We start from the raw sequence: 13,011 nt of genomic DNA on the forward strand, positions 1-13,011 counted from the left end.
ACGCGCACGTCAGGCAGCGCGATGCGGTGACGTGACGGTGCGCGGGCGGTGACGTGGGCGCGTGACGTGACGGCGGCGCGAGGGAACTAGTAGTTGCGCCGGGAAAGCGAGAGGAGGGGGTCGAGTCGAGGAGGTGGAGAACGGGCGACAGGCGAGCAGCTAGTAGCCGCACGAGCCAATTGCGACGCACGCCGACCCGATCCGGTCGCCCGGCAGCGACGTCCGATCTTGGCCGAAAGCAAGCGCGGGCGGGAGAGCAGCAGAGCAGCCAGCAGCCAGTGGGGATTTGATTAGAAGAAAAAAAAACGACGCGCGACGTCGCCGTCACGGACTCTCATCCCTCACGGGTACCTAAGTAGATCTGTAGATTATAACAACAACAAGGGGGAAAACGGAAAATGACGCACGCACGCACGCCCCCGTCGCCCGAGGTGACGCACTGGTTGTGCTTTGGCTAGAGCCGCGGCTTTAATATACTACTGTATTTTTTATTTTAAAATAAAGTAAGTATTGGAGCGTGCCACCCGGACCCGGTGGTGAAGGGATTTCCCATTGGCTCGTAGCGTAGCGCTTTGTTTTTGCTTACTGGCCGACGCCGGCGATCGCGATCGCGATCGGCTGGCAAGTTCCAGTTTCCCTCGTGCAACCGCCGAAACCAGCACTGAATCTACAACTTCGGAACAACTTCATATGTTGCATGCATCATTCCGAATTTTATTTTTAATTGGTTTCGGCCCATTGGGTAACACAACAGAAACGATAATTCGGCCTGGCCCACCACCAGAAAAGGGATATGATATATGGGCTGACCATTTCCACACGCTCGGTTTTTGGTGCCTAAATGGGCCTAGAACGCCTCCCGCCCCCCTGGCAAAGTGCCTTTTTTCATTTTTATATTTAAAACAACAAAATTTCAAAAATATATGCCGAATAGGGAAATTTTCAAAAATGGGTGCGCAGATGGAGATCAACAAAGCGATACTAGAAGAGAACGAGGCTTCTGATGAAGACGATGACAGAGAGTATGATGAAGAGGAAGATGAGGAGGAGGAGCAAGCCCCGATGGAGGAAAGGGAGGCCGTTGTGGAGGAAAGGGAGGCCGTTGTTGTTGGTGCTGTATCAGCTGCTACGCGCACCAGGAATCTTCGGACACATGCATGGACCATTAAATACAGTTGAAAAAATAACTAATTATCAGTTTACCTTATTTGAACAAGATGAATCTTTTAAACCTAATTAATCTATGATTGGATATTAATTGTCAAATAACAACAAAATGTGCTACAATACTAAAACCAAAACTTTTTCACCAACTAAACACCCTCTTACTTCACTTATTCAATTGTGGATCCTGAGAACGATCATGCCTTATTCAATTGCAGATGGATTCGAGGTTTCAGTTGCGGCGGCTGGCCGGCCTGGCCTGGCCCCTTACTTCACTCCCATAGATCGGTGAAGCAGGACAACGCCTTCTAAGAAGCCTTCTACTAACATGGTTCATGGAAGAACTTTCGATCCAGAGTTCCCTTAGCTTCCCATCGGCAAACTTGTTAATCTCAAGTCTGTAAGGCAGATCAGATTTCTTGTTTTCCTCCACTCTCAGCACAGTCTCCTTGAAGTAGCTGAACCGGCGAGCCATCTCCTCACAGTCACGCTCCTGGTTAAAAACCTTGCACCAACGCTCATACAGGTCCCATAGGGCACCATCTGACTCAAGATCCTTCTCATTTGCCTCAAAAATCGCCCGATCTATAGAGACATAATTGTGCGGATCAGATTAACTGTGTGTGTGTGTGTGTAAAGAATAAAGGATCTTTTTCTTTCTCCCTTTCTTGTTATAAATAAAGAATAAAATGATGCATACAACAACAAAAAGGAGAGTAAATATCGCCTAATGATACAGACTACATTTAGGCTAGGTTGGTTGAGTGAGCTAAACCGTAACCCAGTCCACAACCAACCAGGAGGGAACCATAATCATGGTGCGCGAGGCGGGAAACACTATAAACACAGAACAAAGAATAATATATTTGACAGCCTTGCGAGTTCCGACCCGAGAAACCAGTCAAGACCGGGCTTAGCCTCGCATCGCGAAAACAGGTAGAAAGAAAAAAGGACAATATATTTGGCAGTTGCCTCTCTCACACACTTGAGCTCAGCTTGAGCCTCCCCCAGCTATTTGACATAGGAGGCAAAAAGGTTGTCTACAACTCAATTCAAGACCGGATACATCAAAAGAATTCATTCAGGCTCCTGTCACTGTGAAGCACAACCCCAACCAGTTTTGGTGCCGCTGGCGGAATAAACTAACACCAGGGAAACATAGTGGACAGTATCAAATCAAGCTACAGTAGCGGCCGCTGACGCAACACATGAGAATCCAAGTGCCCGAGCTACACTAGCAAAAATTTTTTATTTCGTCCAGATTTAAATCTTCATGTAGGTGTTTTTTTACTGTAGCATTAGATTCGTCTCGCGATTTACAGTCAAACTGTGCAATGTGTTTTTTTATTTCGTCTAGATTTAAATCTTCATGTAAGTGCCGGAATTTTTTTTTGGAATTATGGTCGACATTATGGTTCTGCAGCTGAATTTTTTCCTGCCGATGCAGCTGCAGCTGCTCTGCCTCCCACCAAAATCAATGTGCAAGCAGGCATCATAAACTGCTTTTACAACGACATCTTCAGAATGGCCACCGCCGCGCTGGCAGCAACCCTTGGATCGACCCACGCAAGCAGTAATCCATTGAAAACCAATGGACTCGTAGTTAACCCGGTCCGACTACACTAGCACCCCGTTTAGTTCCTAAAATTTTTTCTACGGTATCCGTCACATCGAATCTTTCGACACATACATGAAACATTAAATGTAGTTGAAAAAAATAACTAATTACACAGTCTAACTGATTAGCACGAGATGAATCTTTTAAGTCTAATTAATTCACAATTGGACATTATTTGTCAAGTAACAACAAAACATGATACAGTAATTTTTTGCCAACTTTTTCACAAACTAAACGGGGCCTAGAGTGGATTGGAATTGAAAATTATCTAATTTCTAGCAAAATCCACTCCAGCTCAACCTAGAATGATGTGAATACGAGTGCATCCAAACTTAAGCACCGAACAAATCGGGACCACGAATGACCAGCATGGATGTGTTGGGCAAATAAAACATATATAACATGGATTCAGATCCGAAAAAATTAGACGGATCAGTATAAGGCTGTGGATTCGCGTGCACTAAATTAGCGTCCTACTAACGTCTGACCTTAGGGAGGGAGGTATTATTGGGGGTACGGATACCTGGTAGGGGGAAGGGTGACCGGTCGATGACTGCTTGTAATTTGGCCACGGTGGATCCACTGTCGTGAGAGAGCCTGCTCCGAGGGGGCCCTGCCTTGAGCGGACCTGAGGCCGCCGCACCGCCTGAACCAGAGCGGGCCGCCGCCGCCTCCCGCGTCGCCACCGCAATGCGAGCGTCTTTTTCTTTTTTATATTAAAAAAATAAAAATTTCAAAAATATATATCCGTTTTGAAAATTTTCGAAAATACCCCCGGTCGCCCGGCCCAGGGGCGACAGGGGTCCTGTCGCCCAAGTAACGGGCGACAGGACTCTAACACAATTTTTTTTTTGAATTTGCAAAGAGGTCCTTGGCCGGGGGGAGGGGGACTGCCGCCCCCCCGGGCGACAGGGGCCTGTCGCCCCCCAGGGGCGACAGCCCCCCTCCCCCCCACGGGCGACGGGGGTCTCCCACCCTATATAAGCTCTGGCATCTATTCCCTTCTTATTTGAGCCCAAAAATTGCACTAAAAATTCGAAAAAAAGAGAGGGTGAGGAGAAGAAAAGCGGCGAAGTTCTGCCAAATTCCGCACTTGTGATCTACCGGTAACTTCCGTATGAATCCGTTGATATTGTATAACAATTTAATTTAATTAGCGGATTAGCTGAATTAGATTTGGTGCTTTAGAACACTCGTTTAGTATTACAATTTCAGTACTATTACAGACTTATTTTTAAATTAATTATGAATTAAAAAAGAATTATGACAGTACCTTATTGATATTGCAGCATAAGGCAATAGAATTATTACAGTACCTATATTTTCACGCATCGATTTGGTATACGATATGTGCATTATTGAAATCATTGTTCGTCATTTGGCGCACCACACTATAGCGCCAATGTCTTCGTCAGGATCAACCTACATTCCGTGGAGCAAGTGTGAAGCCACTGTACCCGAAGAAATTGATGCGCCAATGTGCTTCTGCGGTTCGTTATGCAAGTTCACGCAATCTGAGGTTTTAGGATATGACTACGGCATAAGGTTCTTTATGTGTGAGAACTACGAATATGATCCACCTAAACGATACGGCAAAGACCGGGCCGAGGTAGCAGGACAACAGACGCTATTTTTCTTTGCGACCTAACATTGAGTTATGATTCTAATTTTTGTTGGACAAAGTCTCCTCCGCCTCTTTGTAATTTTATGCAGTGGTTCGACACCGTGCAGTCGCAACAGGCAAAGGACTTTGTGGAACAACAAGCAATGTGGGCTACAGAACGTTGGCGCCGAATGAAGCACGAGGAACAGCAAGAGGAGAAGCGCAAGAAAGAGCAAGAAGAGATCCGCAAGAGGATGGAGGAGGTGGATCGTAAGGCGGCGGCAGAATGTGAAGCTGACAGGGAGAGAAAGCGAGAAAGGGCACGCCGTGCGAAGGAAGCCGGGCCCGAAGCAATTAGGAACGACAAATATCTGCAATTAGGAACGACAAATATCCTTGGTGCACTCAGTAGAGTAGTACCATGTAATCCCGGTATTTTACATTTTTTAAGGCATGGTAGGTTTAGATGCAACAAGAAATTACCTTATCGCGTGCACATGCCACTGCAATTAGTTGTTTATGTTTTTAGTTGAGAGCTTGACTCTGTGTGTTGTAACTTTTACTATTAATTTGTAGTTGTAGCCGGGAATCTATGAAATCTTTGAACTTGTCCTTAATATTTTCGGAGCTTTTCATGTCACTAGAATACTAAAAAGCACACATTTAATTAATATAACGATAACAAATAAGAACTAAGAAATGCATTACATAATGTGAACAATCAAATTTACATCATAATATAATGGTAATGAAACACACATCACACATGCAGTGGCATGGAAAAACCCGTTGCAAACTACGGTAAACAGATTCTGGACTAACCCAACATGCCTTAGGTAATTTAAAAAAACACAACAAACACGACGATGCAGCATGTCACTAGCAGTAGGGTAGTTCTAGCAGCCGTACCCCCACGTAGCAAACTGCGTTGAGCCTTCTCCGCAGTATCCACCTATTGCAGGTGGTGCAGGCGGTGGTGCCGGAGACGCAGGGCTCTTCTTCTTGTGACAAGGGCAGTTGCAGTAAGTAATAGTGCATGGGTCATCCTGTGAAGCGGCTGCATTCCTGCTATCATCATCTTCGTCGTCTTTGTTACCCTCGCTCACTTCCTCGTAATGGTTCGCCTTTCATTCTAGATAAAAAATCTTTATCTGGAGGTATTCTATGAACTCCTGAACTGAATCAATTTGTCGGTACCCCAGGACTGGGGTACCCCCTCTTGCTGTGTCTAGGCAAGGGCCTTGTAGTTATCCTTGACTACGTCCAAACAGCCGGACCCCTGTGGTCCGGAGTTCTGTTCTCTCGGCAACGGTCCCGGACCTACCTCACGACTGGGAAAGATCCGGGAACGACGCGTGTCCCGGAGGAGGCGGGCAGCCCGAACAGCCGGGGCTCCGGACCTCCCGAAGGGTCCGGACCCCCGCGGAAGTCCCGGACCCCTCATAGGGTCCCGGACCTCTTGTATGGTAACCGGACCCCTCGCTAAGGGAAGAAGTCGACGCCCTACCTCTGGGTGGTCCGGCGCGGACACGTATACAAGGGCGCTTGGTCTCCATACAAAGCCTCACCCACCACTGCATTTATTGCGGTAGGTGGACGCCCCGCATTGATACAGTGGAAGCCGAGGCGATTCTTTGACCAGGAGGCACTATTGATCGCGTATTACCAAGGTAGTGGAGCTGCTGGCGCCGCCCACGCCACGCCTGCCAGTCTGCCATAGCAGATGGATACGACGGCTCGGTTTCGCCCATTATGACGCATACATAATAGCCTGTAACACCCCAGTGTTACTGAGCGCTAATCATGAGCTTAGAATTGCTAATTAGGAGTTAATCTTGTCATTAGCGTAAATCGTGTTCGTGCGGTAAACATCGTTTTAGCAGTATTTGATCGCGTTTTTGTCTCTGATCCGAGCTTCATTTCAATTGTCGCCCAAAAACAAAGTTGTAGAGCTTTTTGTCCTCTACAACTTTTATTTTGGTCAAATTTCGGGTTTCAATGTGAAAATTTGAGTTTTGGGCGGTCAAATTTTGATCAAATTCATTTCAAACGAATTAAATCCGGTTACTGTCCTCTCCAGTGAACCGTACGCGCGCCCATGCCGTGACCCCGCGTTGTCGCCGGCGACACCACGCGTCGGCCGTCGGCGATCCTCGGCTTCCGCGTGGACGCGTTCTTATCCTGAGCCCTATCCATTTCGTTCCGTCCCCTTCTTCCTCGAGCGAGCAGAGCACCCGAGTAACCCTAGCTGCCGCTCGCCGCGCCGGTGCCGATTCCGGCCACCTCTCGCCGCCGTGCCTCGATTCCTCGCGTTGCAAGCCGCGCAACCTCGCCCTACACCTTCTTCGCTCCATCTCGTGCTCGATTGAACCCTCCGCCGGCCGGAATCGAAGCTGCAGACCGCGGCCGCCATTGGAGTCTCATCGAGCTCCGCCCCCTCTCGTCGAGTTCCACTTTTCGGCCTCCCTCCGCGCAAAACGAGTCGCCGGTGAGCTTCTACGCGCGCCCTACTTCCTTCCCAGCCTTTTCCCCGCGCGATTTAGGCGCCGCCGACGCCGGAACACTGCTGCGCCGCCGTGGTCGCCATGGCGCCGCCGCTGCGCCCGCTGCGGGCCGCCTCTGTGCAGCCTTGCGCGGCGCCGCCTAGCGCATGGGGTTCGCCTGGGCCACTAGCCGCGCGCGCGCCCCGCCTCCGCCGCCGGCCGGCCACGGCTGGACCGGACCGCCGCGCCGCCGCGCGCGCCCCTGCGCTGCCGCCGCCGTCGCCTCGCAGGTGCCCCGCGCCGTCGCCCCGGCCCTGCGAGCGCCCTTGCCCCGCTCCACCGGCCGCCCTGGCCGCGGGCCCGCACCACCGCACCGCCGCCCGGAGCCCGCCCGCGGAGACCGCCGCCGCCGCCGAGCCTGGTGGTTGCCACGGCCATGGCGTGCGGGCGAGCAGAGAGCAGAGCAGGGGAGGGGCGCCCCCTTTTCTCTCTTTGAGCCACTGACGGGTGGGACCCGCGGGTCAGAGAGAGAAGGGGGGATTAGGGATGGTTTTGTTTTCTTTATTGTATATTTTTTGGCTGGAAGTTTGATAATTGGTAGAAAAATGCATAAAAATGCTAAAAATGCAAACCAAATTTTGTTAGTCTTCTTAAATCTAGATCTTCAGAAGAAAAATACTGGTTCATGTGAAATGTCACTTTTGCCCCTACTAAATTTAGGGTTTGCGTTTAAGCTAGATTATTTTGTATCGGTTGTTCTATTTGTCTAAAAATCCTGAAAAATTTGTGGTAACCTACTCATTGCATGTGTAATCCACTGTAAAAATCTCATGTGCTGGTGTTGTACACTTTGGCATAAATCTTTTTATGTTTAGTTTACCTTGCTAGAGTTAAATAAATGGTTTCGGTCGTCTTTAAATGTGAGAAAATTTGTGTAGCATGCTTTAGCAAAATCATGTTATTCTTATTTATTATTGCTAGATCATGTCTGCAAGTCAAGTCCTTGCTTTTAATTTATCCCTAGCTAGGTTCTGTTCTTATTTTTGTTGTAATTAATTCTTTTATGCATGCATGTGTTTTGCAACAAAACAAGCCCCTAGTTATTTTGATCCATGTTGTTCTAGGGTTGTGTTAATCCTTTGAAGCGAGTTCGTAACTTTTGCTTGATAGGAGACACTTCAGGCTAAAAAGGCCTTAGAACCAAAAGCTGCACATCCGTTCTAAACCATTGCTATCGTAACCCTAGTTGTAAGGTTGCTCTATAGACACTTTTGGAGTTGGTCCATGTCTTTCGTTGTTAGTAGTGCTTTGCATCATTTCTTGAGTCTCATGCATGGCATATTTTTCCTCGTGTAGCCGCCGACACCGAAATCGCCTACGAGCTGGTTGCCGAGCCGGTCCAGGAGCCTTTCGCAGGAGAACCGCAGCCAGGAGAAGTCGTTAATCAAGCTCCCGGAGAAACCACTAACCCCGCTGACTTGCAAGGCAAGCCCCGGAGCATAACCATAATTTAAAGTATTCATTGTTTATTTAAGTATTGTGCATTTATGTTCTAGGAGTTGAATGGAACCATAGTATGCATGTTCCCTAGGTACCGTGGGCCTATACTAGTATGCAGGTGTCGATAGAAATGCTTTGCTAAATAGGATTTCGGTAGAAGTCGAGTGATTGCTGTCACTCGCGAGTTTAGGATCTTGATCCCTTAGCTTGGGCTTGAAATGAATTGTGGAGTAAAGAGAAATGGAGACCGGGCGGAAATGAGTTGGTTTTGGTATGGAATGGATGGAAAGTAAGCTCCGCCTGTGTCGATTGAGGACCGTTCCGTTGTTGGCAGTGCTGATCGAGGATTGAACAGTACTAACCACATACCGGAAGTAGGAGGTAGTCGAAACCGGTAAGCTGTGTACCACCTTACAGCGGTAATTTGAATTCCGCCATGCTACGCTGGGCGTGGGAGTTGGCGGGTGTTGGATAGGATGCCGCCTCCGGGTTCTCCGGGAGTTCACTGCGAGGGGCCCATCACCTGGGTTTTAGCAGGCGTAGTTCAGATGCCGTGGTAATGTGGAAACAGTTGACGCGAGTGGCCCGACGGGGCTTGCATGTGTCGTGTGAGTTAGGTCCACCTTGCAAGGTTAAATCGGATCGATTCGCCGTGACTCGCGGATATGAGAGCCTTGGTCAATGCGTCGCATCGTAGTAAGAATTAAAAGGACAGAAAGAGAAAAGATGGTTTTATGTGGCGTTCTTGAAAAGATAATATGATTAACCATGTGTGCTCTAGAGAAGTAGGCAAACCTAGTTTCTAGCTATCAACACAATTGGAGCTAAAATATTGAAAGTAAGGATCCAGTTTTAGTAGCTTTTCAGCAAAATAACTCCAAAGCCAAAGAGCTGTGCATGTCTAGATAATGGGCTAAGTATACCCATCGACGGGTAAGCCTTGCTGAGTATTAGAATACTCAGGGTTTGGTTGTAACCCTTCTGAGCAGGTTGTATTCCGGAAGACTTCGAGGAAATCAGTGCGTCCTGGAGTGGTCAGCCTCTTCCTCCAGGTTGGACGTTCGAGTGGGTTCCGCCTTCTCCGTGATTGCAGGCAGGTGAGCCTCACATCAGTGGGCAAGATGTGAAGTTCGTCTTTTGGTCATCGACGTTATTTATCGTACGGTATTTTGAAGCTTGTTTCAAACTGTTTGTATTTTCCGCTGCGTTTGAACTCTGTATTCGAAATGTAACTCTGGCTTGTAAAACTTTATTGTAAATTAATTTTGAAGACTTTTGTTTAACTCTGGCTGTAAGTTAAGTTTGGAAACTTTTGTTGCTTGTAATCACCTGTGCTCGTCTTTTGGCGAGAGTTCCTGTGCAACCGATCCTGGTTAAAGCAGGCAGTCTGAGTGTACTGGTGAAGTGCATTATTGGAGGATTAAGTTAAATGGTTAATTAGTGCACTTGATCGGTATTATTTGGACTGTTCTGTGACAGCTGGCATCAGAGCTAATTGCGCTGGGGGGGTGATTACTTGAGTGCTTAACTGCAAAATTTTTGGGTTTTTCGAAAAGTTGACGCTACATGCGCTAAGGAATAGGATAGATAGTTCGTATGCCCTAATTATGTGTTATAAGTTAGGAGGCATCTAAGTATCTATTCATTCCAGCACTTCCAGCATTTACTTCTCGTTAAACCTTACTTTTGTGCACAACTACTATTCTGTAACGACGCACCTACGCTGAGGTAAGAAAGGTAAGCATTCTGGTAGTCCTTAGAATAGCCCACGTGTTTCATACGTGCGCGGGTCCTGTATGATGAGCATATGAGGAGGTGATAAGGCTCAATTCAAACGAGCCTGTCGCTATCTGCCGCCTGATATGGAGTGCGGATTTCATGTCGTGTGATTGTGATCACGGCCATTTCGTAAGTCAATGTTACGAGATGTAAACCTGTCATGCGGTTGGCCATGACCGTGACCCTTGGGACACGTCTACCCATGGATGTCCCGTAAGGCGAGTGTACGGGAAGTGAATACGTTGTTACGACGTATGCAGCGCTGCCCATTCAGCGTCGAACGTTTGGGTGCCGTCTCTATAGTGGACGGTAATGTATGTGTTAATATGTGGGAAACTGCATATGCGTTACCCGTGTGGCGTAGGACACATGGGGGCCGTTCGTGTGTGCTGGCACGAAGGGTCCAGAAATGGATAATTATATCTCTCTTGTTGTTTTGGTTTGTCTGCAGGAACACTAACTCTGTTAAGCGCGTTATGAAATCCTTGATCGTAGGAACGACTAGTATATATAGGGAGAGTACGTAATTGTGCCACTAGTCGTCTTCGTATACCATAATTGGTACTTGCTTGGGTGAGAAACGATAGAACGTGCATGCATCTGGCATATTTGAGTTGGTTGATCGCTTTGTTATTTGCGGTTGTGTCTCATCAAAAAAAAAAGGTTATTTTGATCGCTTCGTAGTTAATAGTGTGCAACCCCGAGATACCAATCTGTGGTTCAAGTTGAGTAGATGAGGTTTCAACCGAAGCAAGTCGGTTTATTTTTTTTTTCCTTGGTGAACCATATCGCAAGGGAAATGATTCATGCCGTGTGTTCATATTAGATATGCACATTCTTTATTGCATGAATTAGTCCTGATAGCGGAATGGCTAACCAAGGGGTGGTTATTTTGCAGATGGGTGATAACCACGCTGCCAACCCTGGAAATGAGAATCACGGAGCACAACCACAACCACCTCCCTCCTTGGCTCAGGCTATTGCAGCTCTTATTGCTGACCGCAACGAGCCGACCGAGTTGATGAGGCAATTGGTGCAAAACAATGCCGGCAGAGGTCGACAAGCTCCACCAGCAGAAACGGATTATGTCGGTTTTCTGGCCACCCAACCACCTCTGTTCCACAAGGCAGATGATCCTCTTGAAGCCGATGCATGGATTCGCACCATTGAGGACAAGTTCAGTATCCTCAATTATACAGAAGTAGACAAAGCCGCCTTTGCAGCGCAACAACTGAGAGGCCCAGCGAAGATATGGTGGGTTAATCACAAGTCTCTACTCCCCGCTGGTGCGCGTCTCACTTGGAATGAGTTTGTGGCAGCATTCAAGGCCCATCATATTCCTACTAGTCTGATGAGAAGGAAGATGGCAGAGTTCCTGGAATTGAAGCAAGGAAACAATACTGTTCTTCAATATGCTCAAACCTTCAACCAGTTAGCTCAGTATGGTGGTTTTCATGTGGATAGTGATGAAAAGAGGCAGGATTGCTTCAGGAGAGGACTGAATACCAAGCTGCAGGACAAACTGGCCCTAACTACTTGTGCCCACTTTACAGAACTGGTTAATAAGGCTATTACTCAAGAAGATGCTACATTAGCTCATAAGGCCGACAAAAAGAGGAAGGCACTTGTTGGATCTTCCAGCAGTACGCCCCAGAAGTACAAGCTAGTACAAACAGGAAGTCAGTGGACTCTAAGTCGTCCACCGCAGCAAGGCCGTTGGGTTGCTAGGCCGCCACAGCAGCAGTCGTGGGTAACACGTCTCCCAGCACCACAGCAAGTGCAGAGACCTCCCGCTTCGCAGTTTGTACGCCCCAGCAACTATCCTTGTTATAACTGCGGGCTTTCTGGGCATTTTGCACGTGATTGTCCCATGCCACGCAGACAAGTCAATTACCAGCCTCCTACACCAATTTCAACTTCTAGTACCCAAAATAATAAGAAGAAGACTGTACCTATCAAAACGGGTCGTGTGAACTACACCACAGTGGAAGATATTACTGACGGTACTCAAGTGATGACGGGTATCTTCTCCGTTAACCAGCGCCCTGTTGTTGTGTTATTTGATTCCGGAGCATCTCATACTTTTATCAGCAAAGCGTGCGTAGCACGGCTCAACTTGCAAGTAACACACATGAAGAGACCATATATTATTTATGCACCGGGTGCACCGTTAAAAGCCGGTCAATGTGTTCCGGGTGTATCCCTTGACCTAGGTGGGAAAGTTTTCCAGACCGATCTCATTGTTCTTCCAAACCAAGGAATAGATATCATTCTTGGAATGAATTGGATGGAGGAACATCGTGTTATCCTTGACACTTCATCTCGCATTGTCCGAATCAATTCTTCCACACATGGCATTTTGAATATTCATCTTTCCCAGCGTGAAATTCCAACCACTATCATATACCATCTTGAGGGGAAGATTCTAGAAATAATTCCGGTGGTTTGTGAATACCCCGATGTGTTTCCGGAGGACTTGCCAGGCATGCCTCCCGATCGGGATATTGAGTTTGTCATTGAGTTACAGCCTGGCACAGCGCCCATATCTCGAAGACCGTACAGAATGACTCCAAGTGAGTTAGCTGAATTGAAAGTTCAGTTGCAAGAGTTATTAGATAAGGGTTTTATCCGACCCAGTGCTTCACCATGGGGTTGTCCAGCCTTGTTTGTGAAAAAGAAAGATCATGGGTTAAGATTGTGTGTGGACTATCGACCTTTGAATGCGGTCACCATCAAAAACAAATATCCTCTTCCTCGCATTGATATTCTCTTTGATCAATTAGCCGGTGCCAAGTTCTTCTCGAAGATAGATCTTCGATCTGGTTATCATCAAATCAAAATCCGGCCATCAGATATACCAAAAA

This window comes from Panicum virgatum, chromosome 5N, assembly GCF_016808335.1.
Source record: "Panicum virgatum strain AP13 chromosome 5N, P.virgatum_v5, whole genome shotgun sequence".
NCBI lineage: Eukaryota > Viridiplantae > Streptophyta > Magnoliopsida > Poales > Poaceae > Panicum > Panicum virgatum.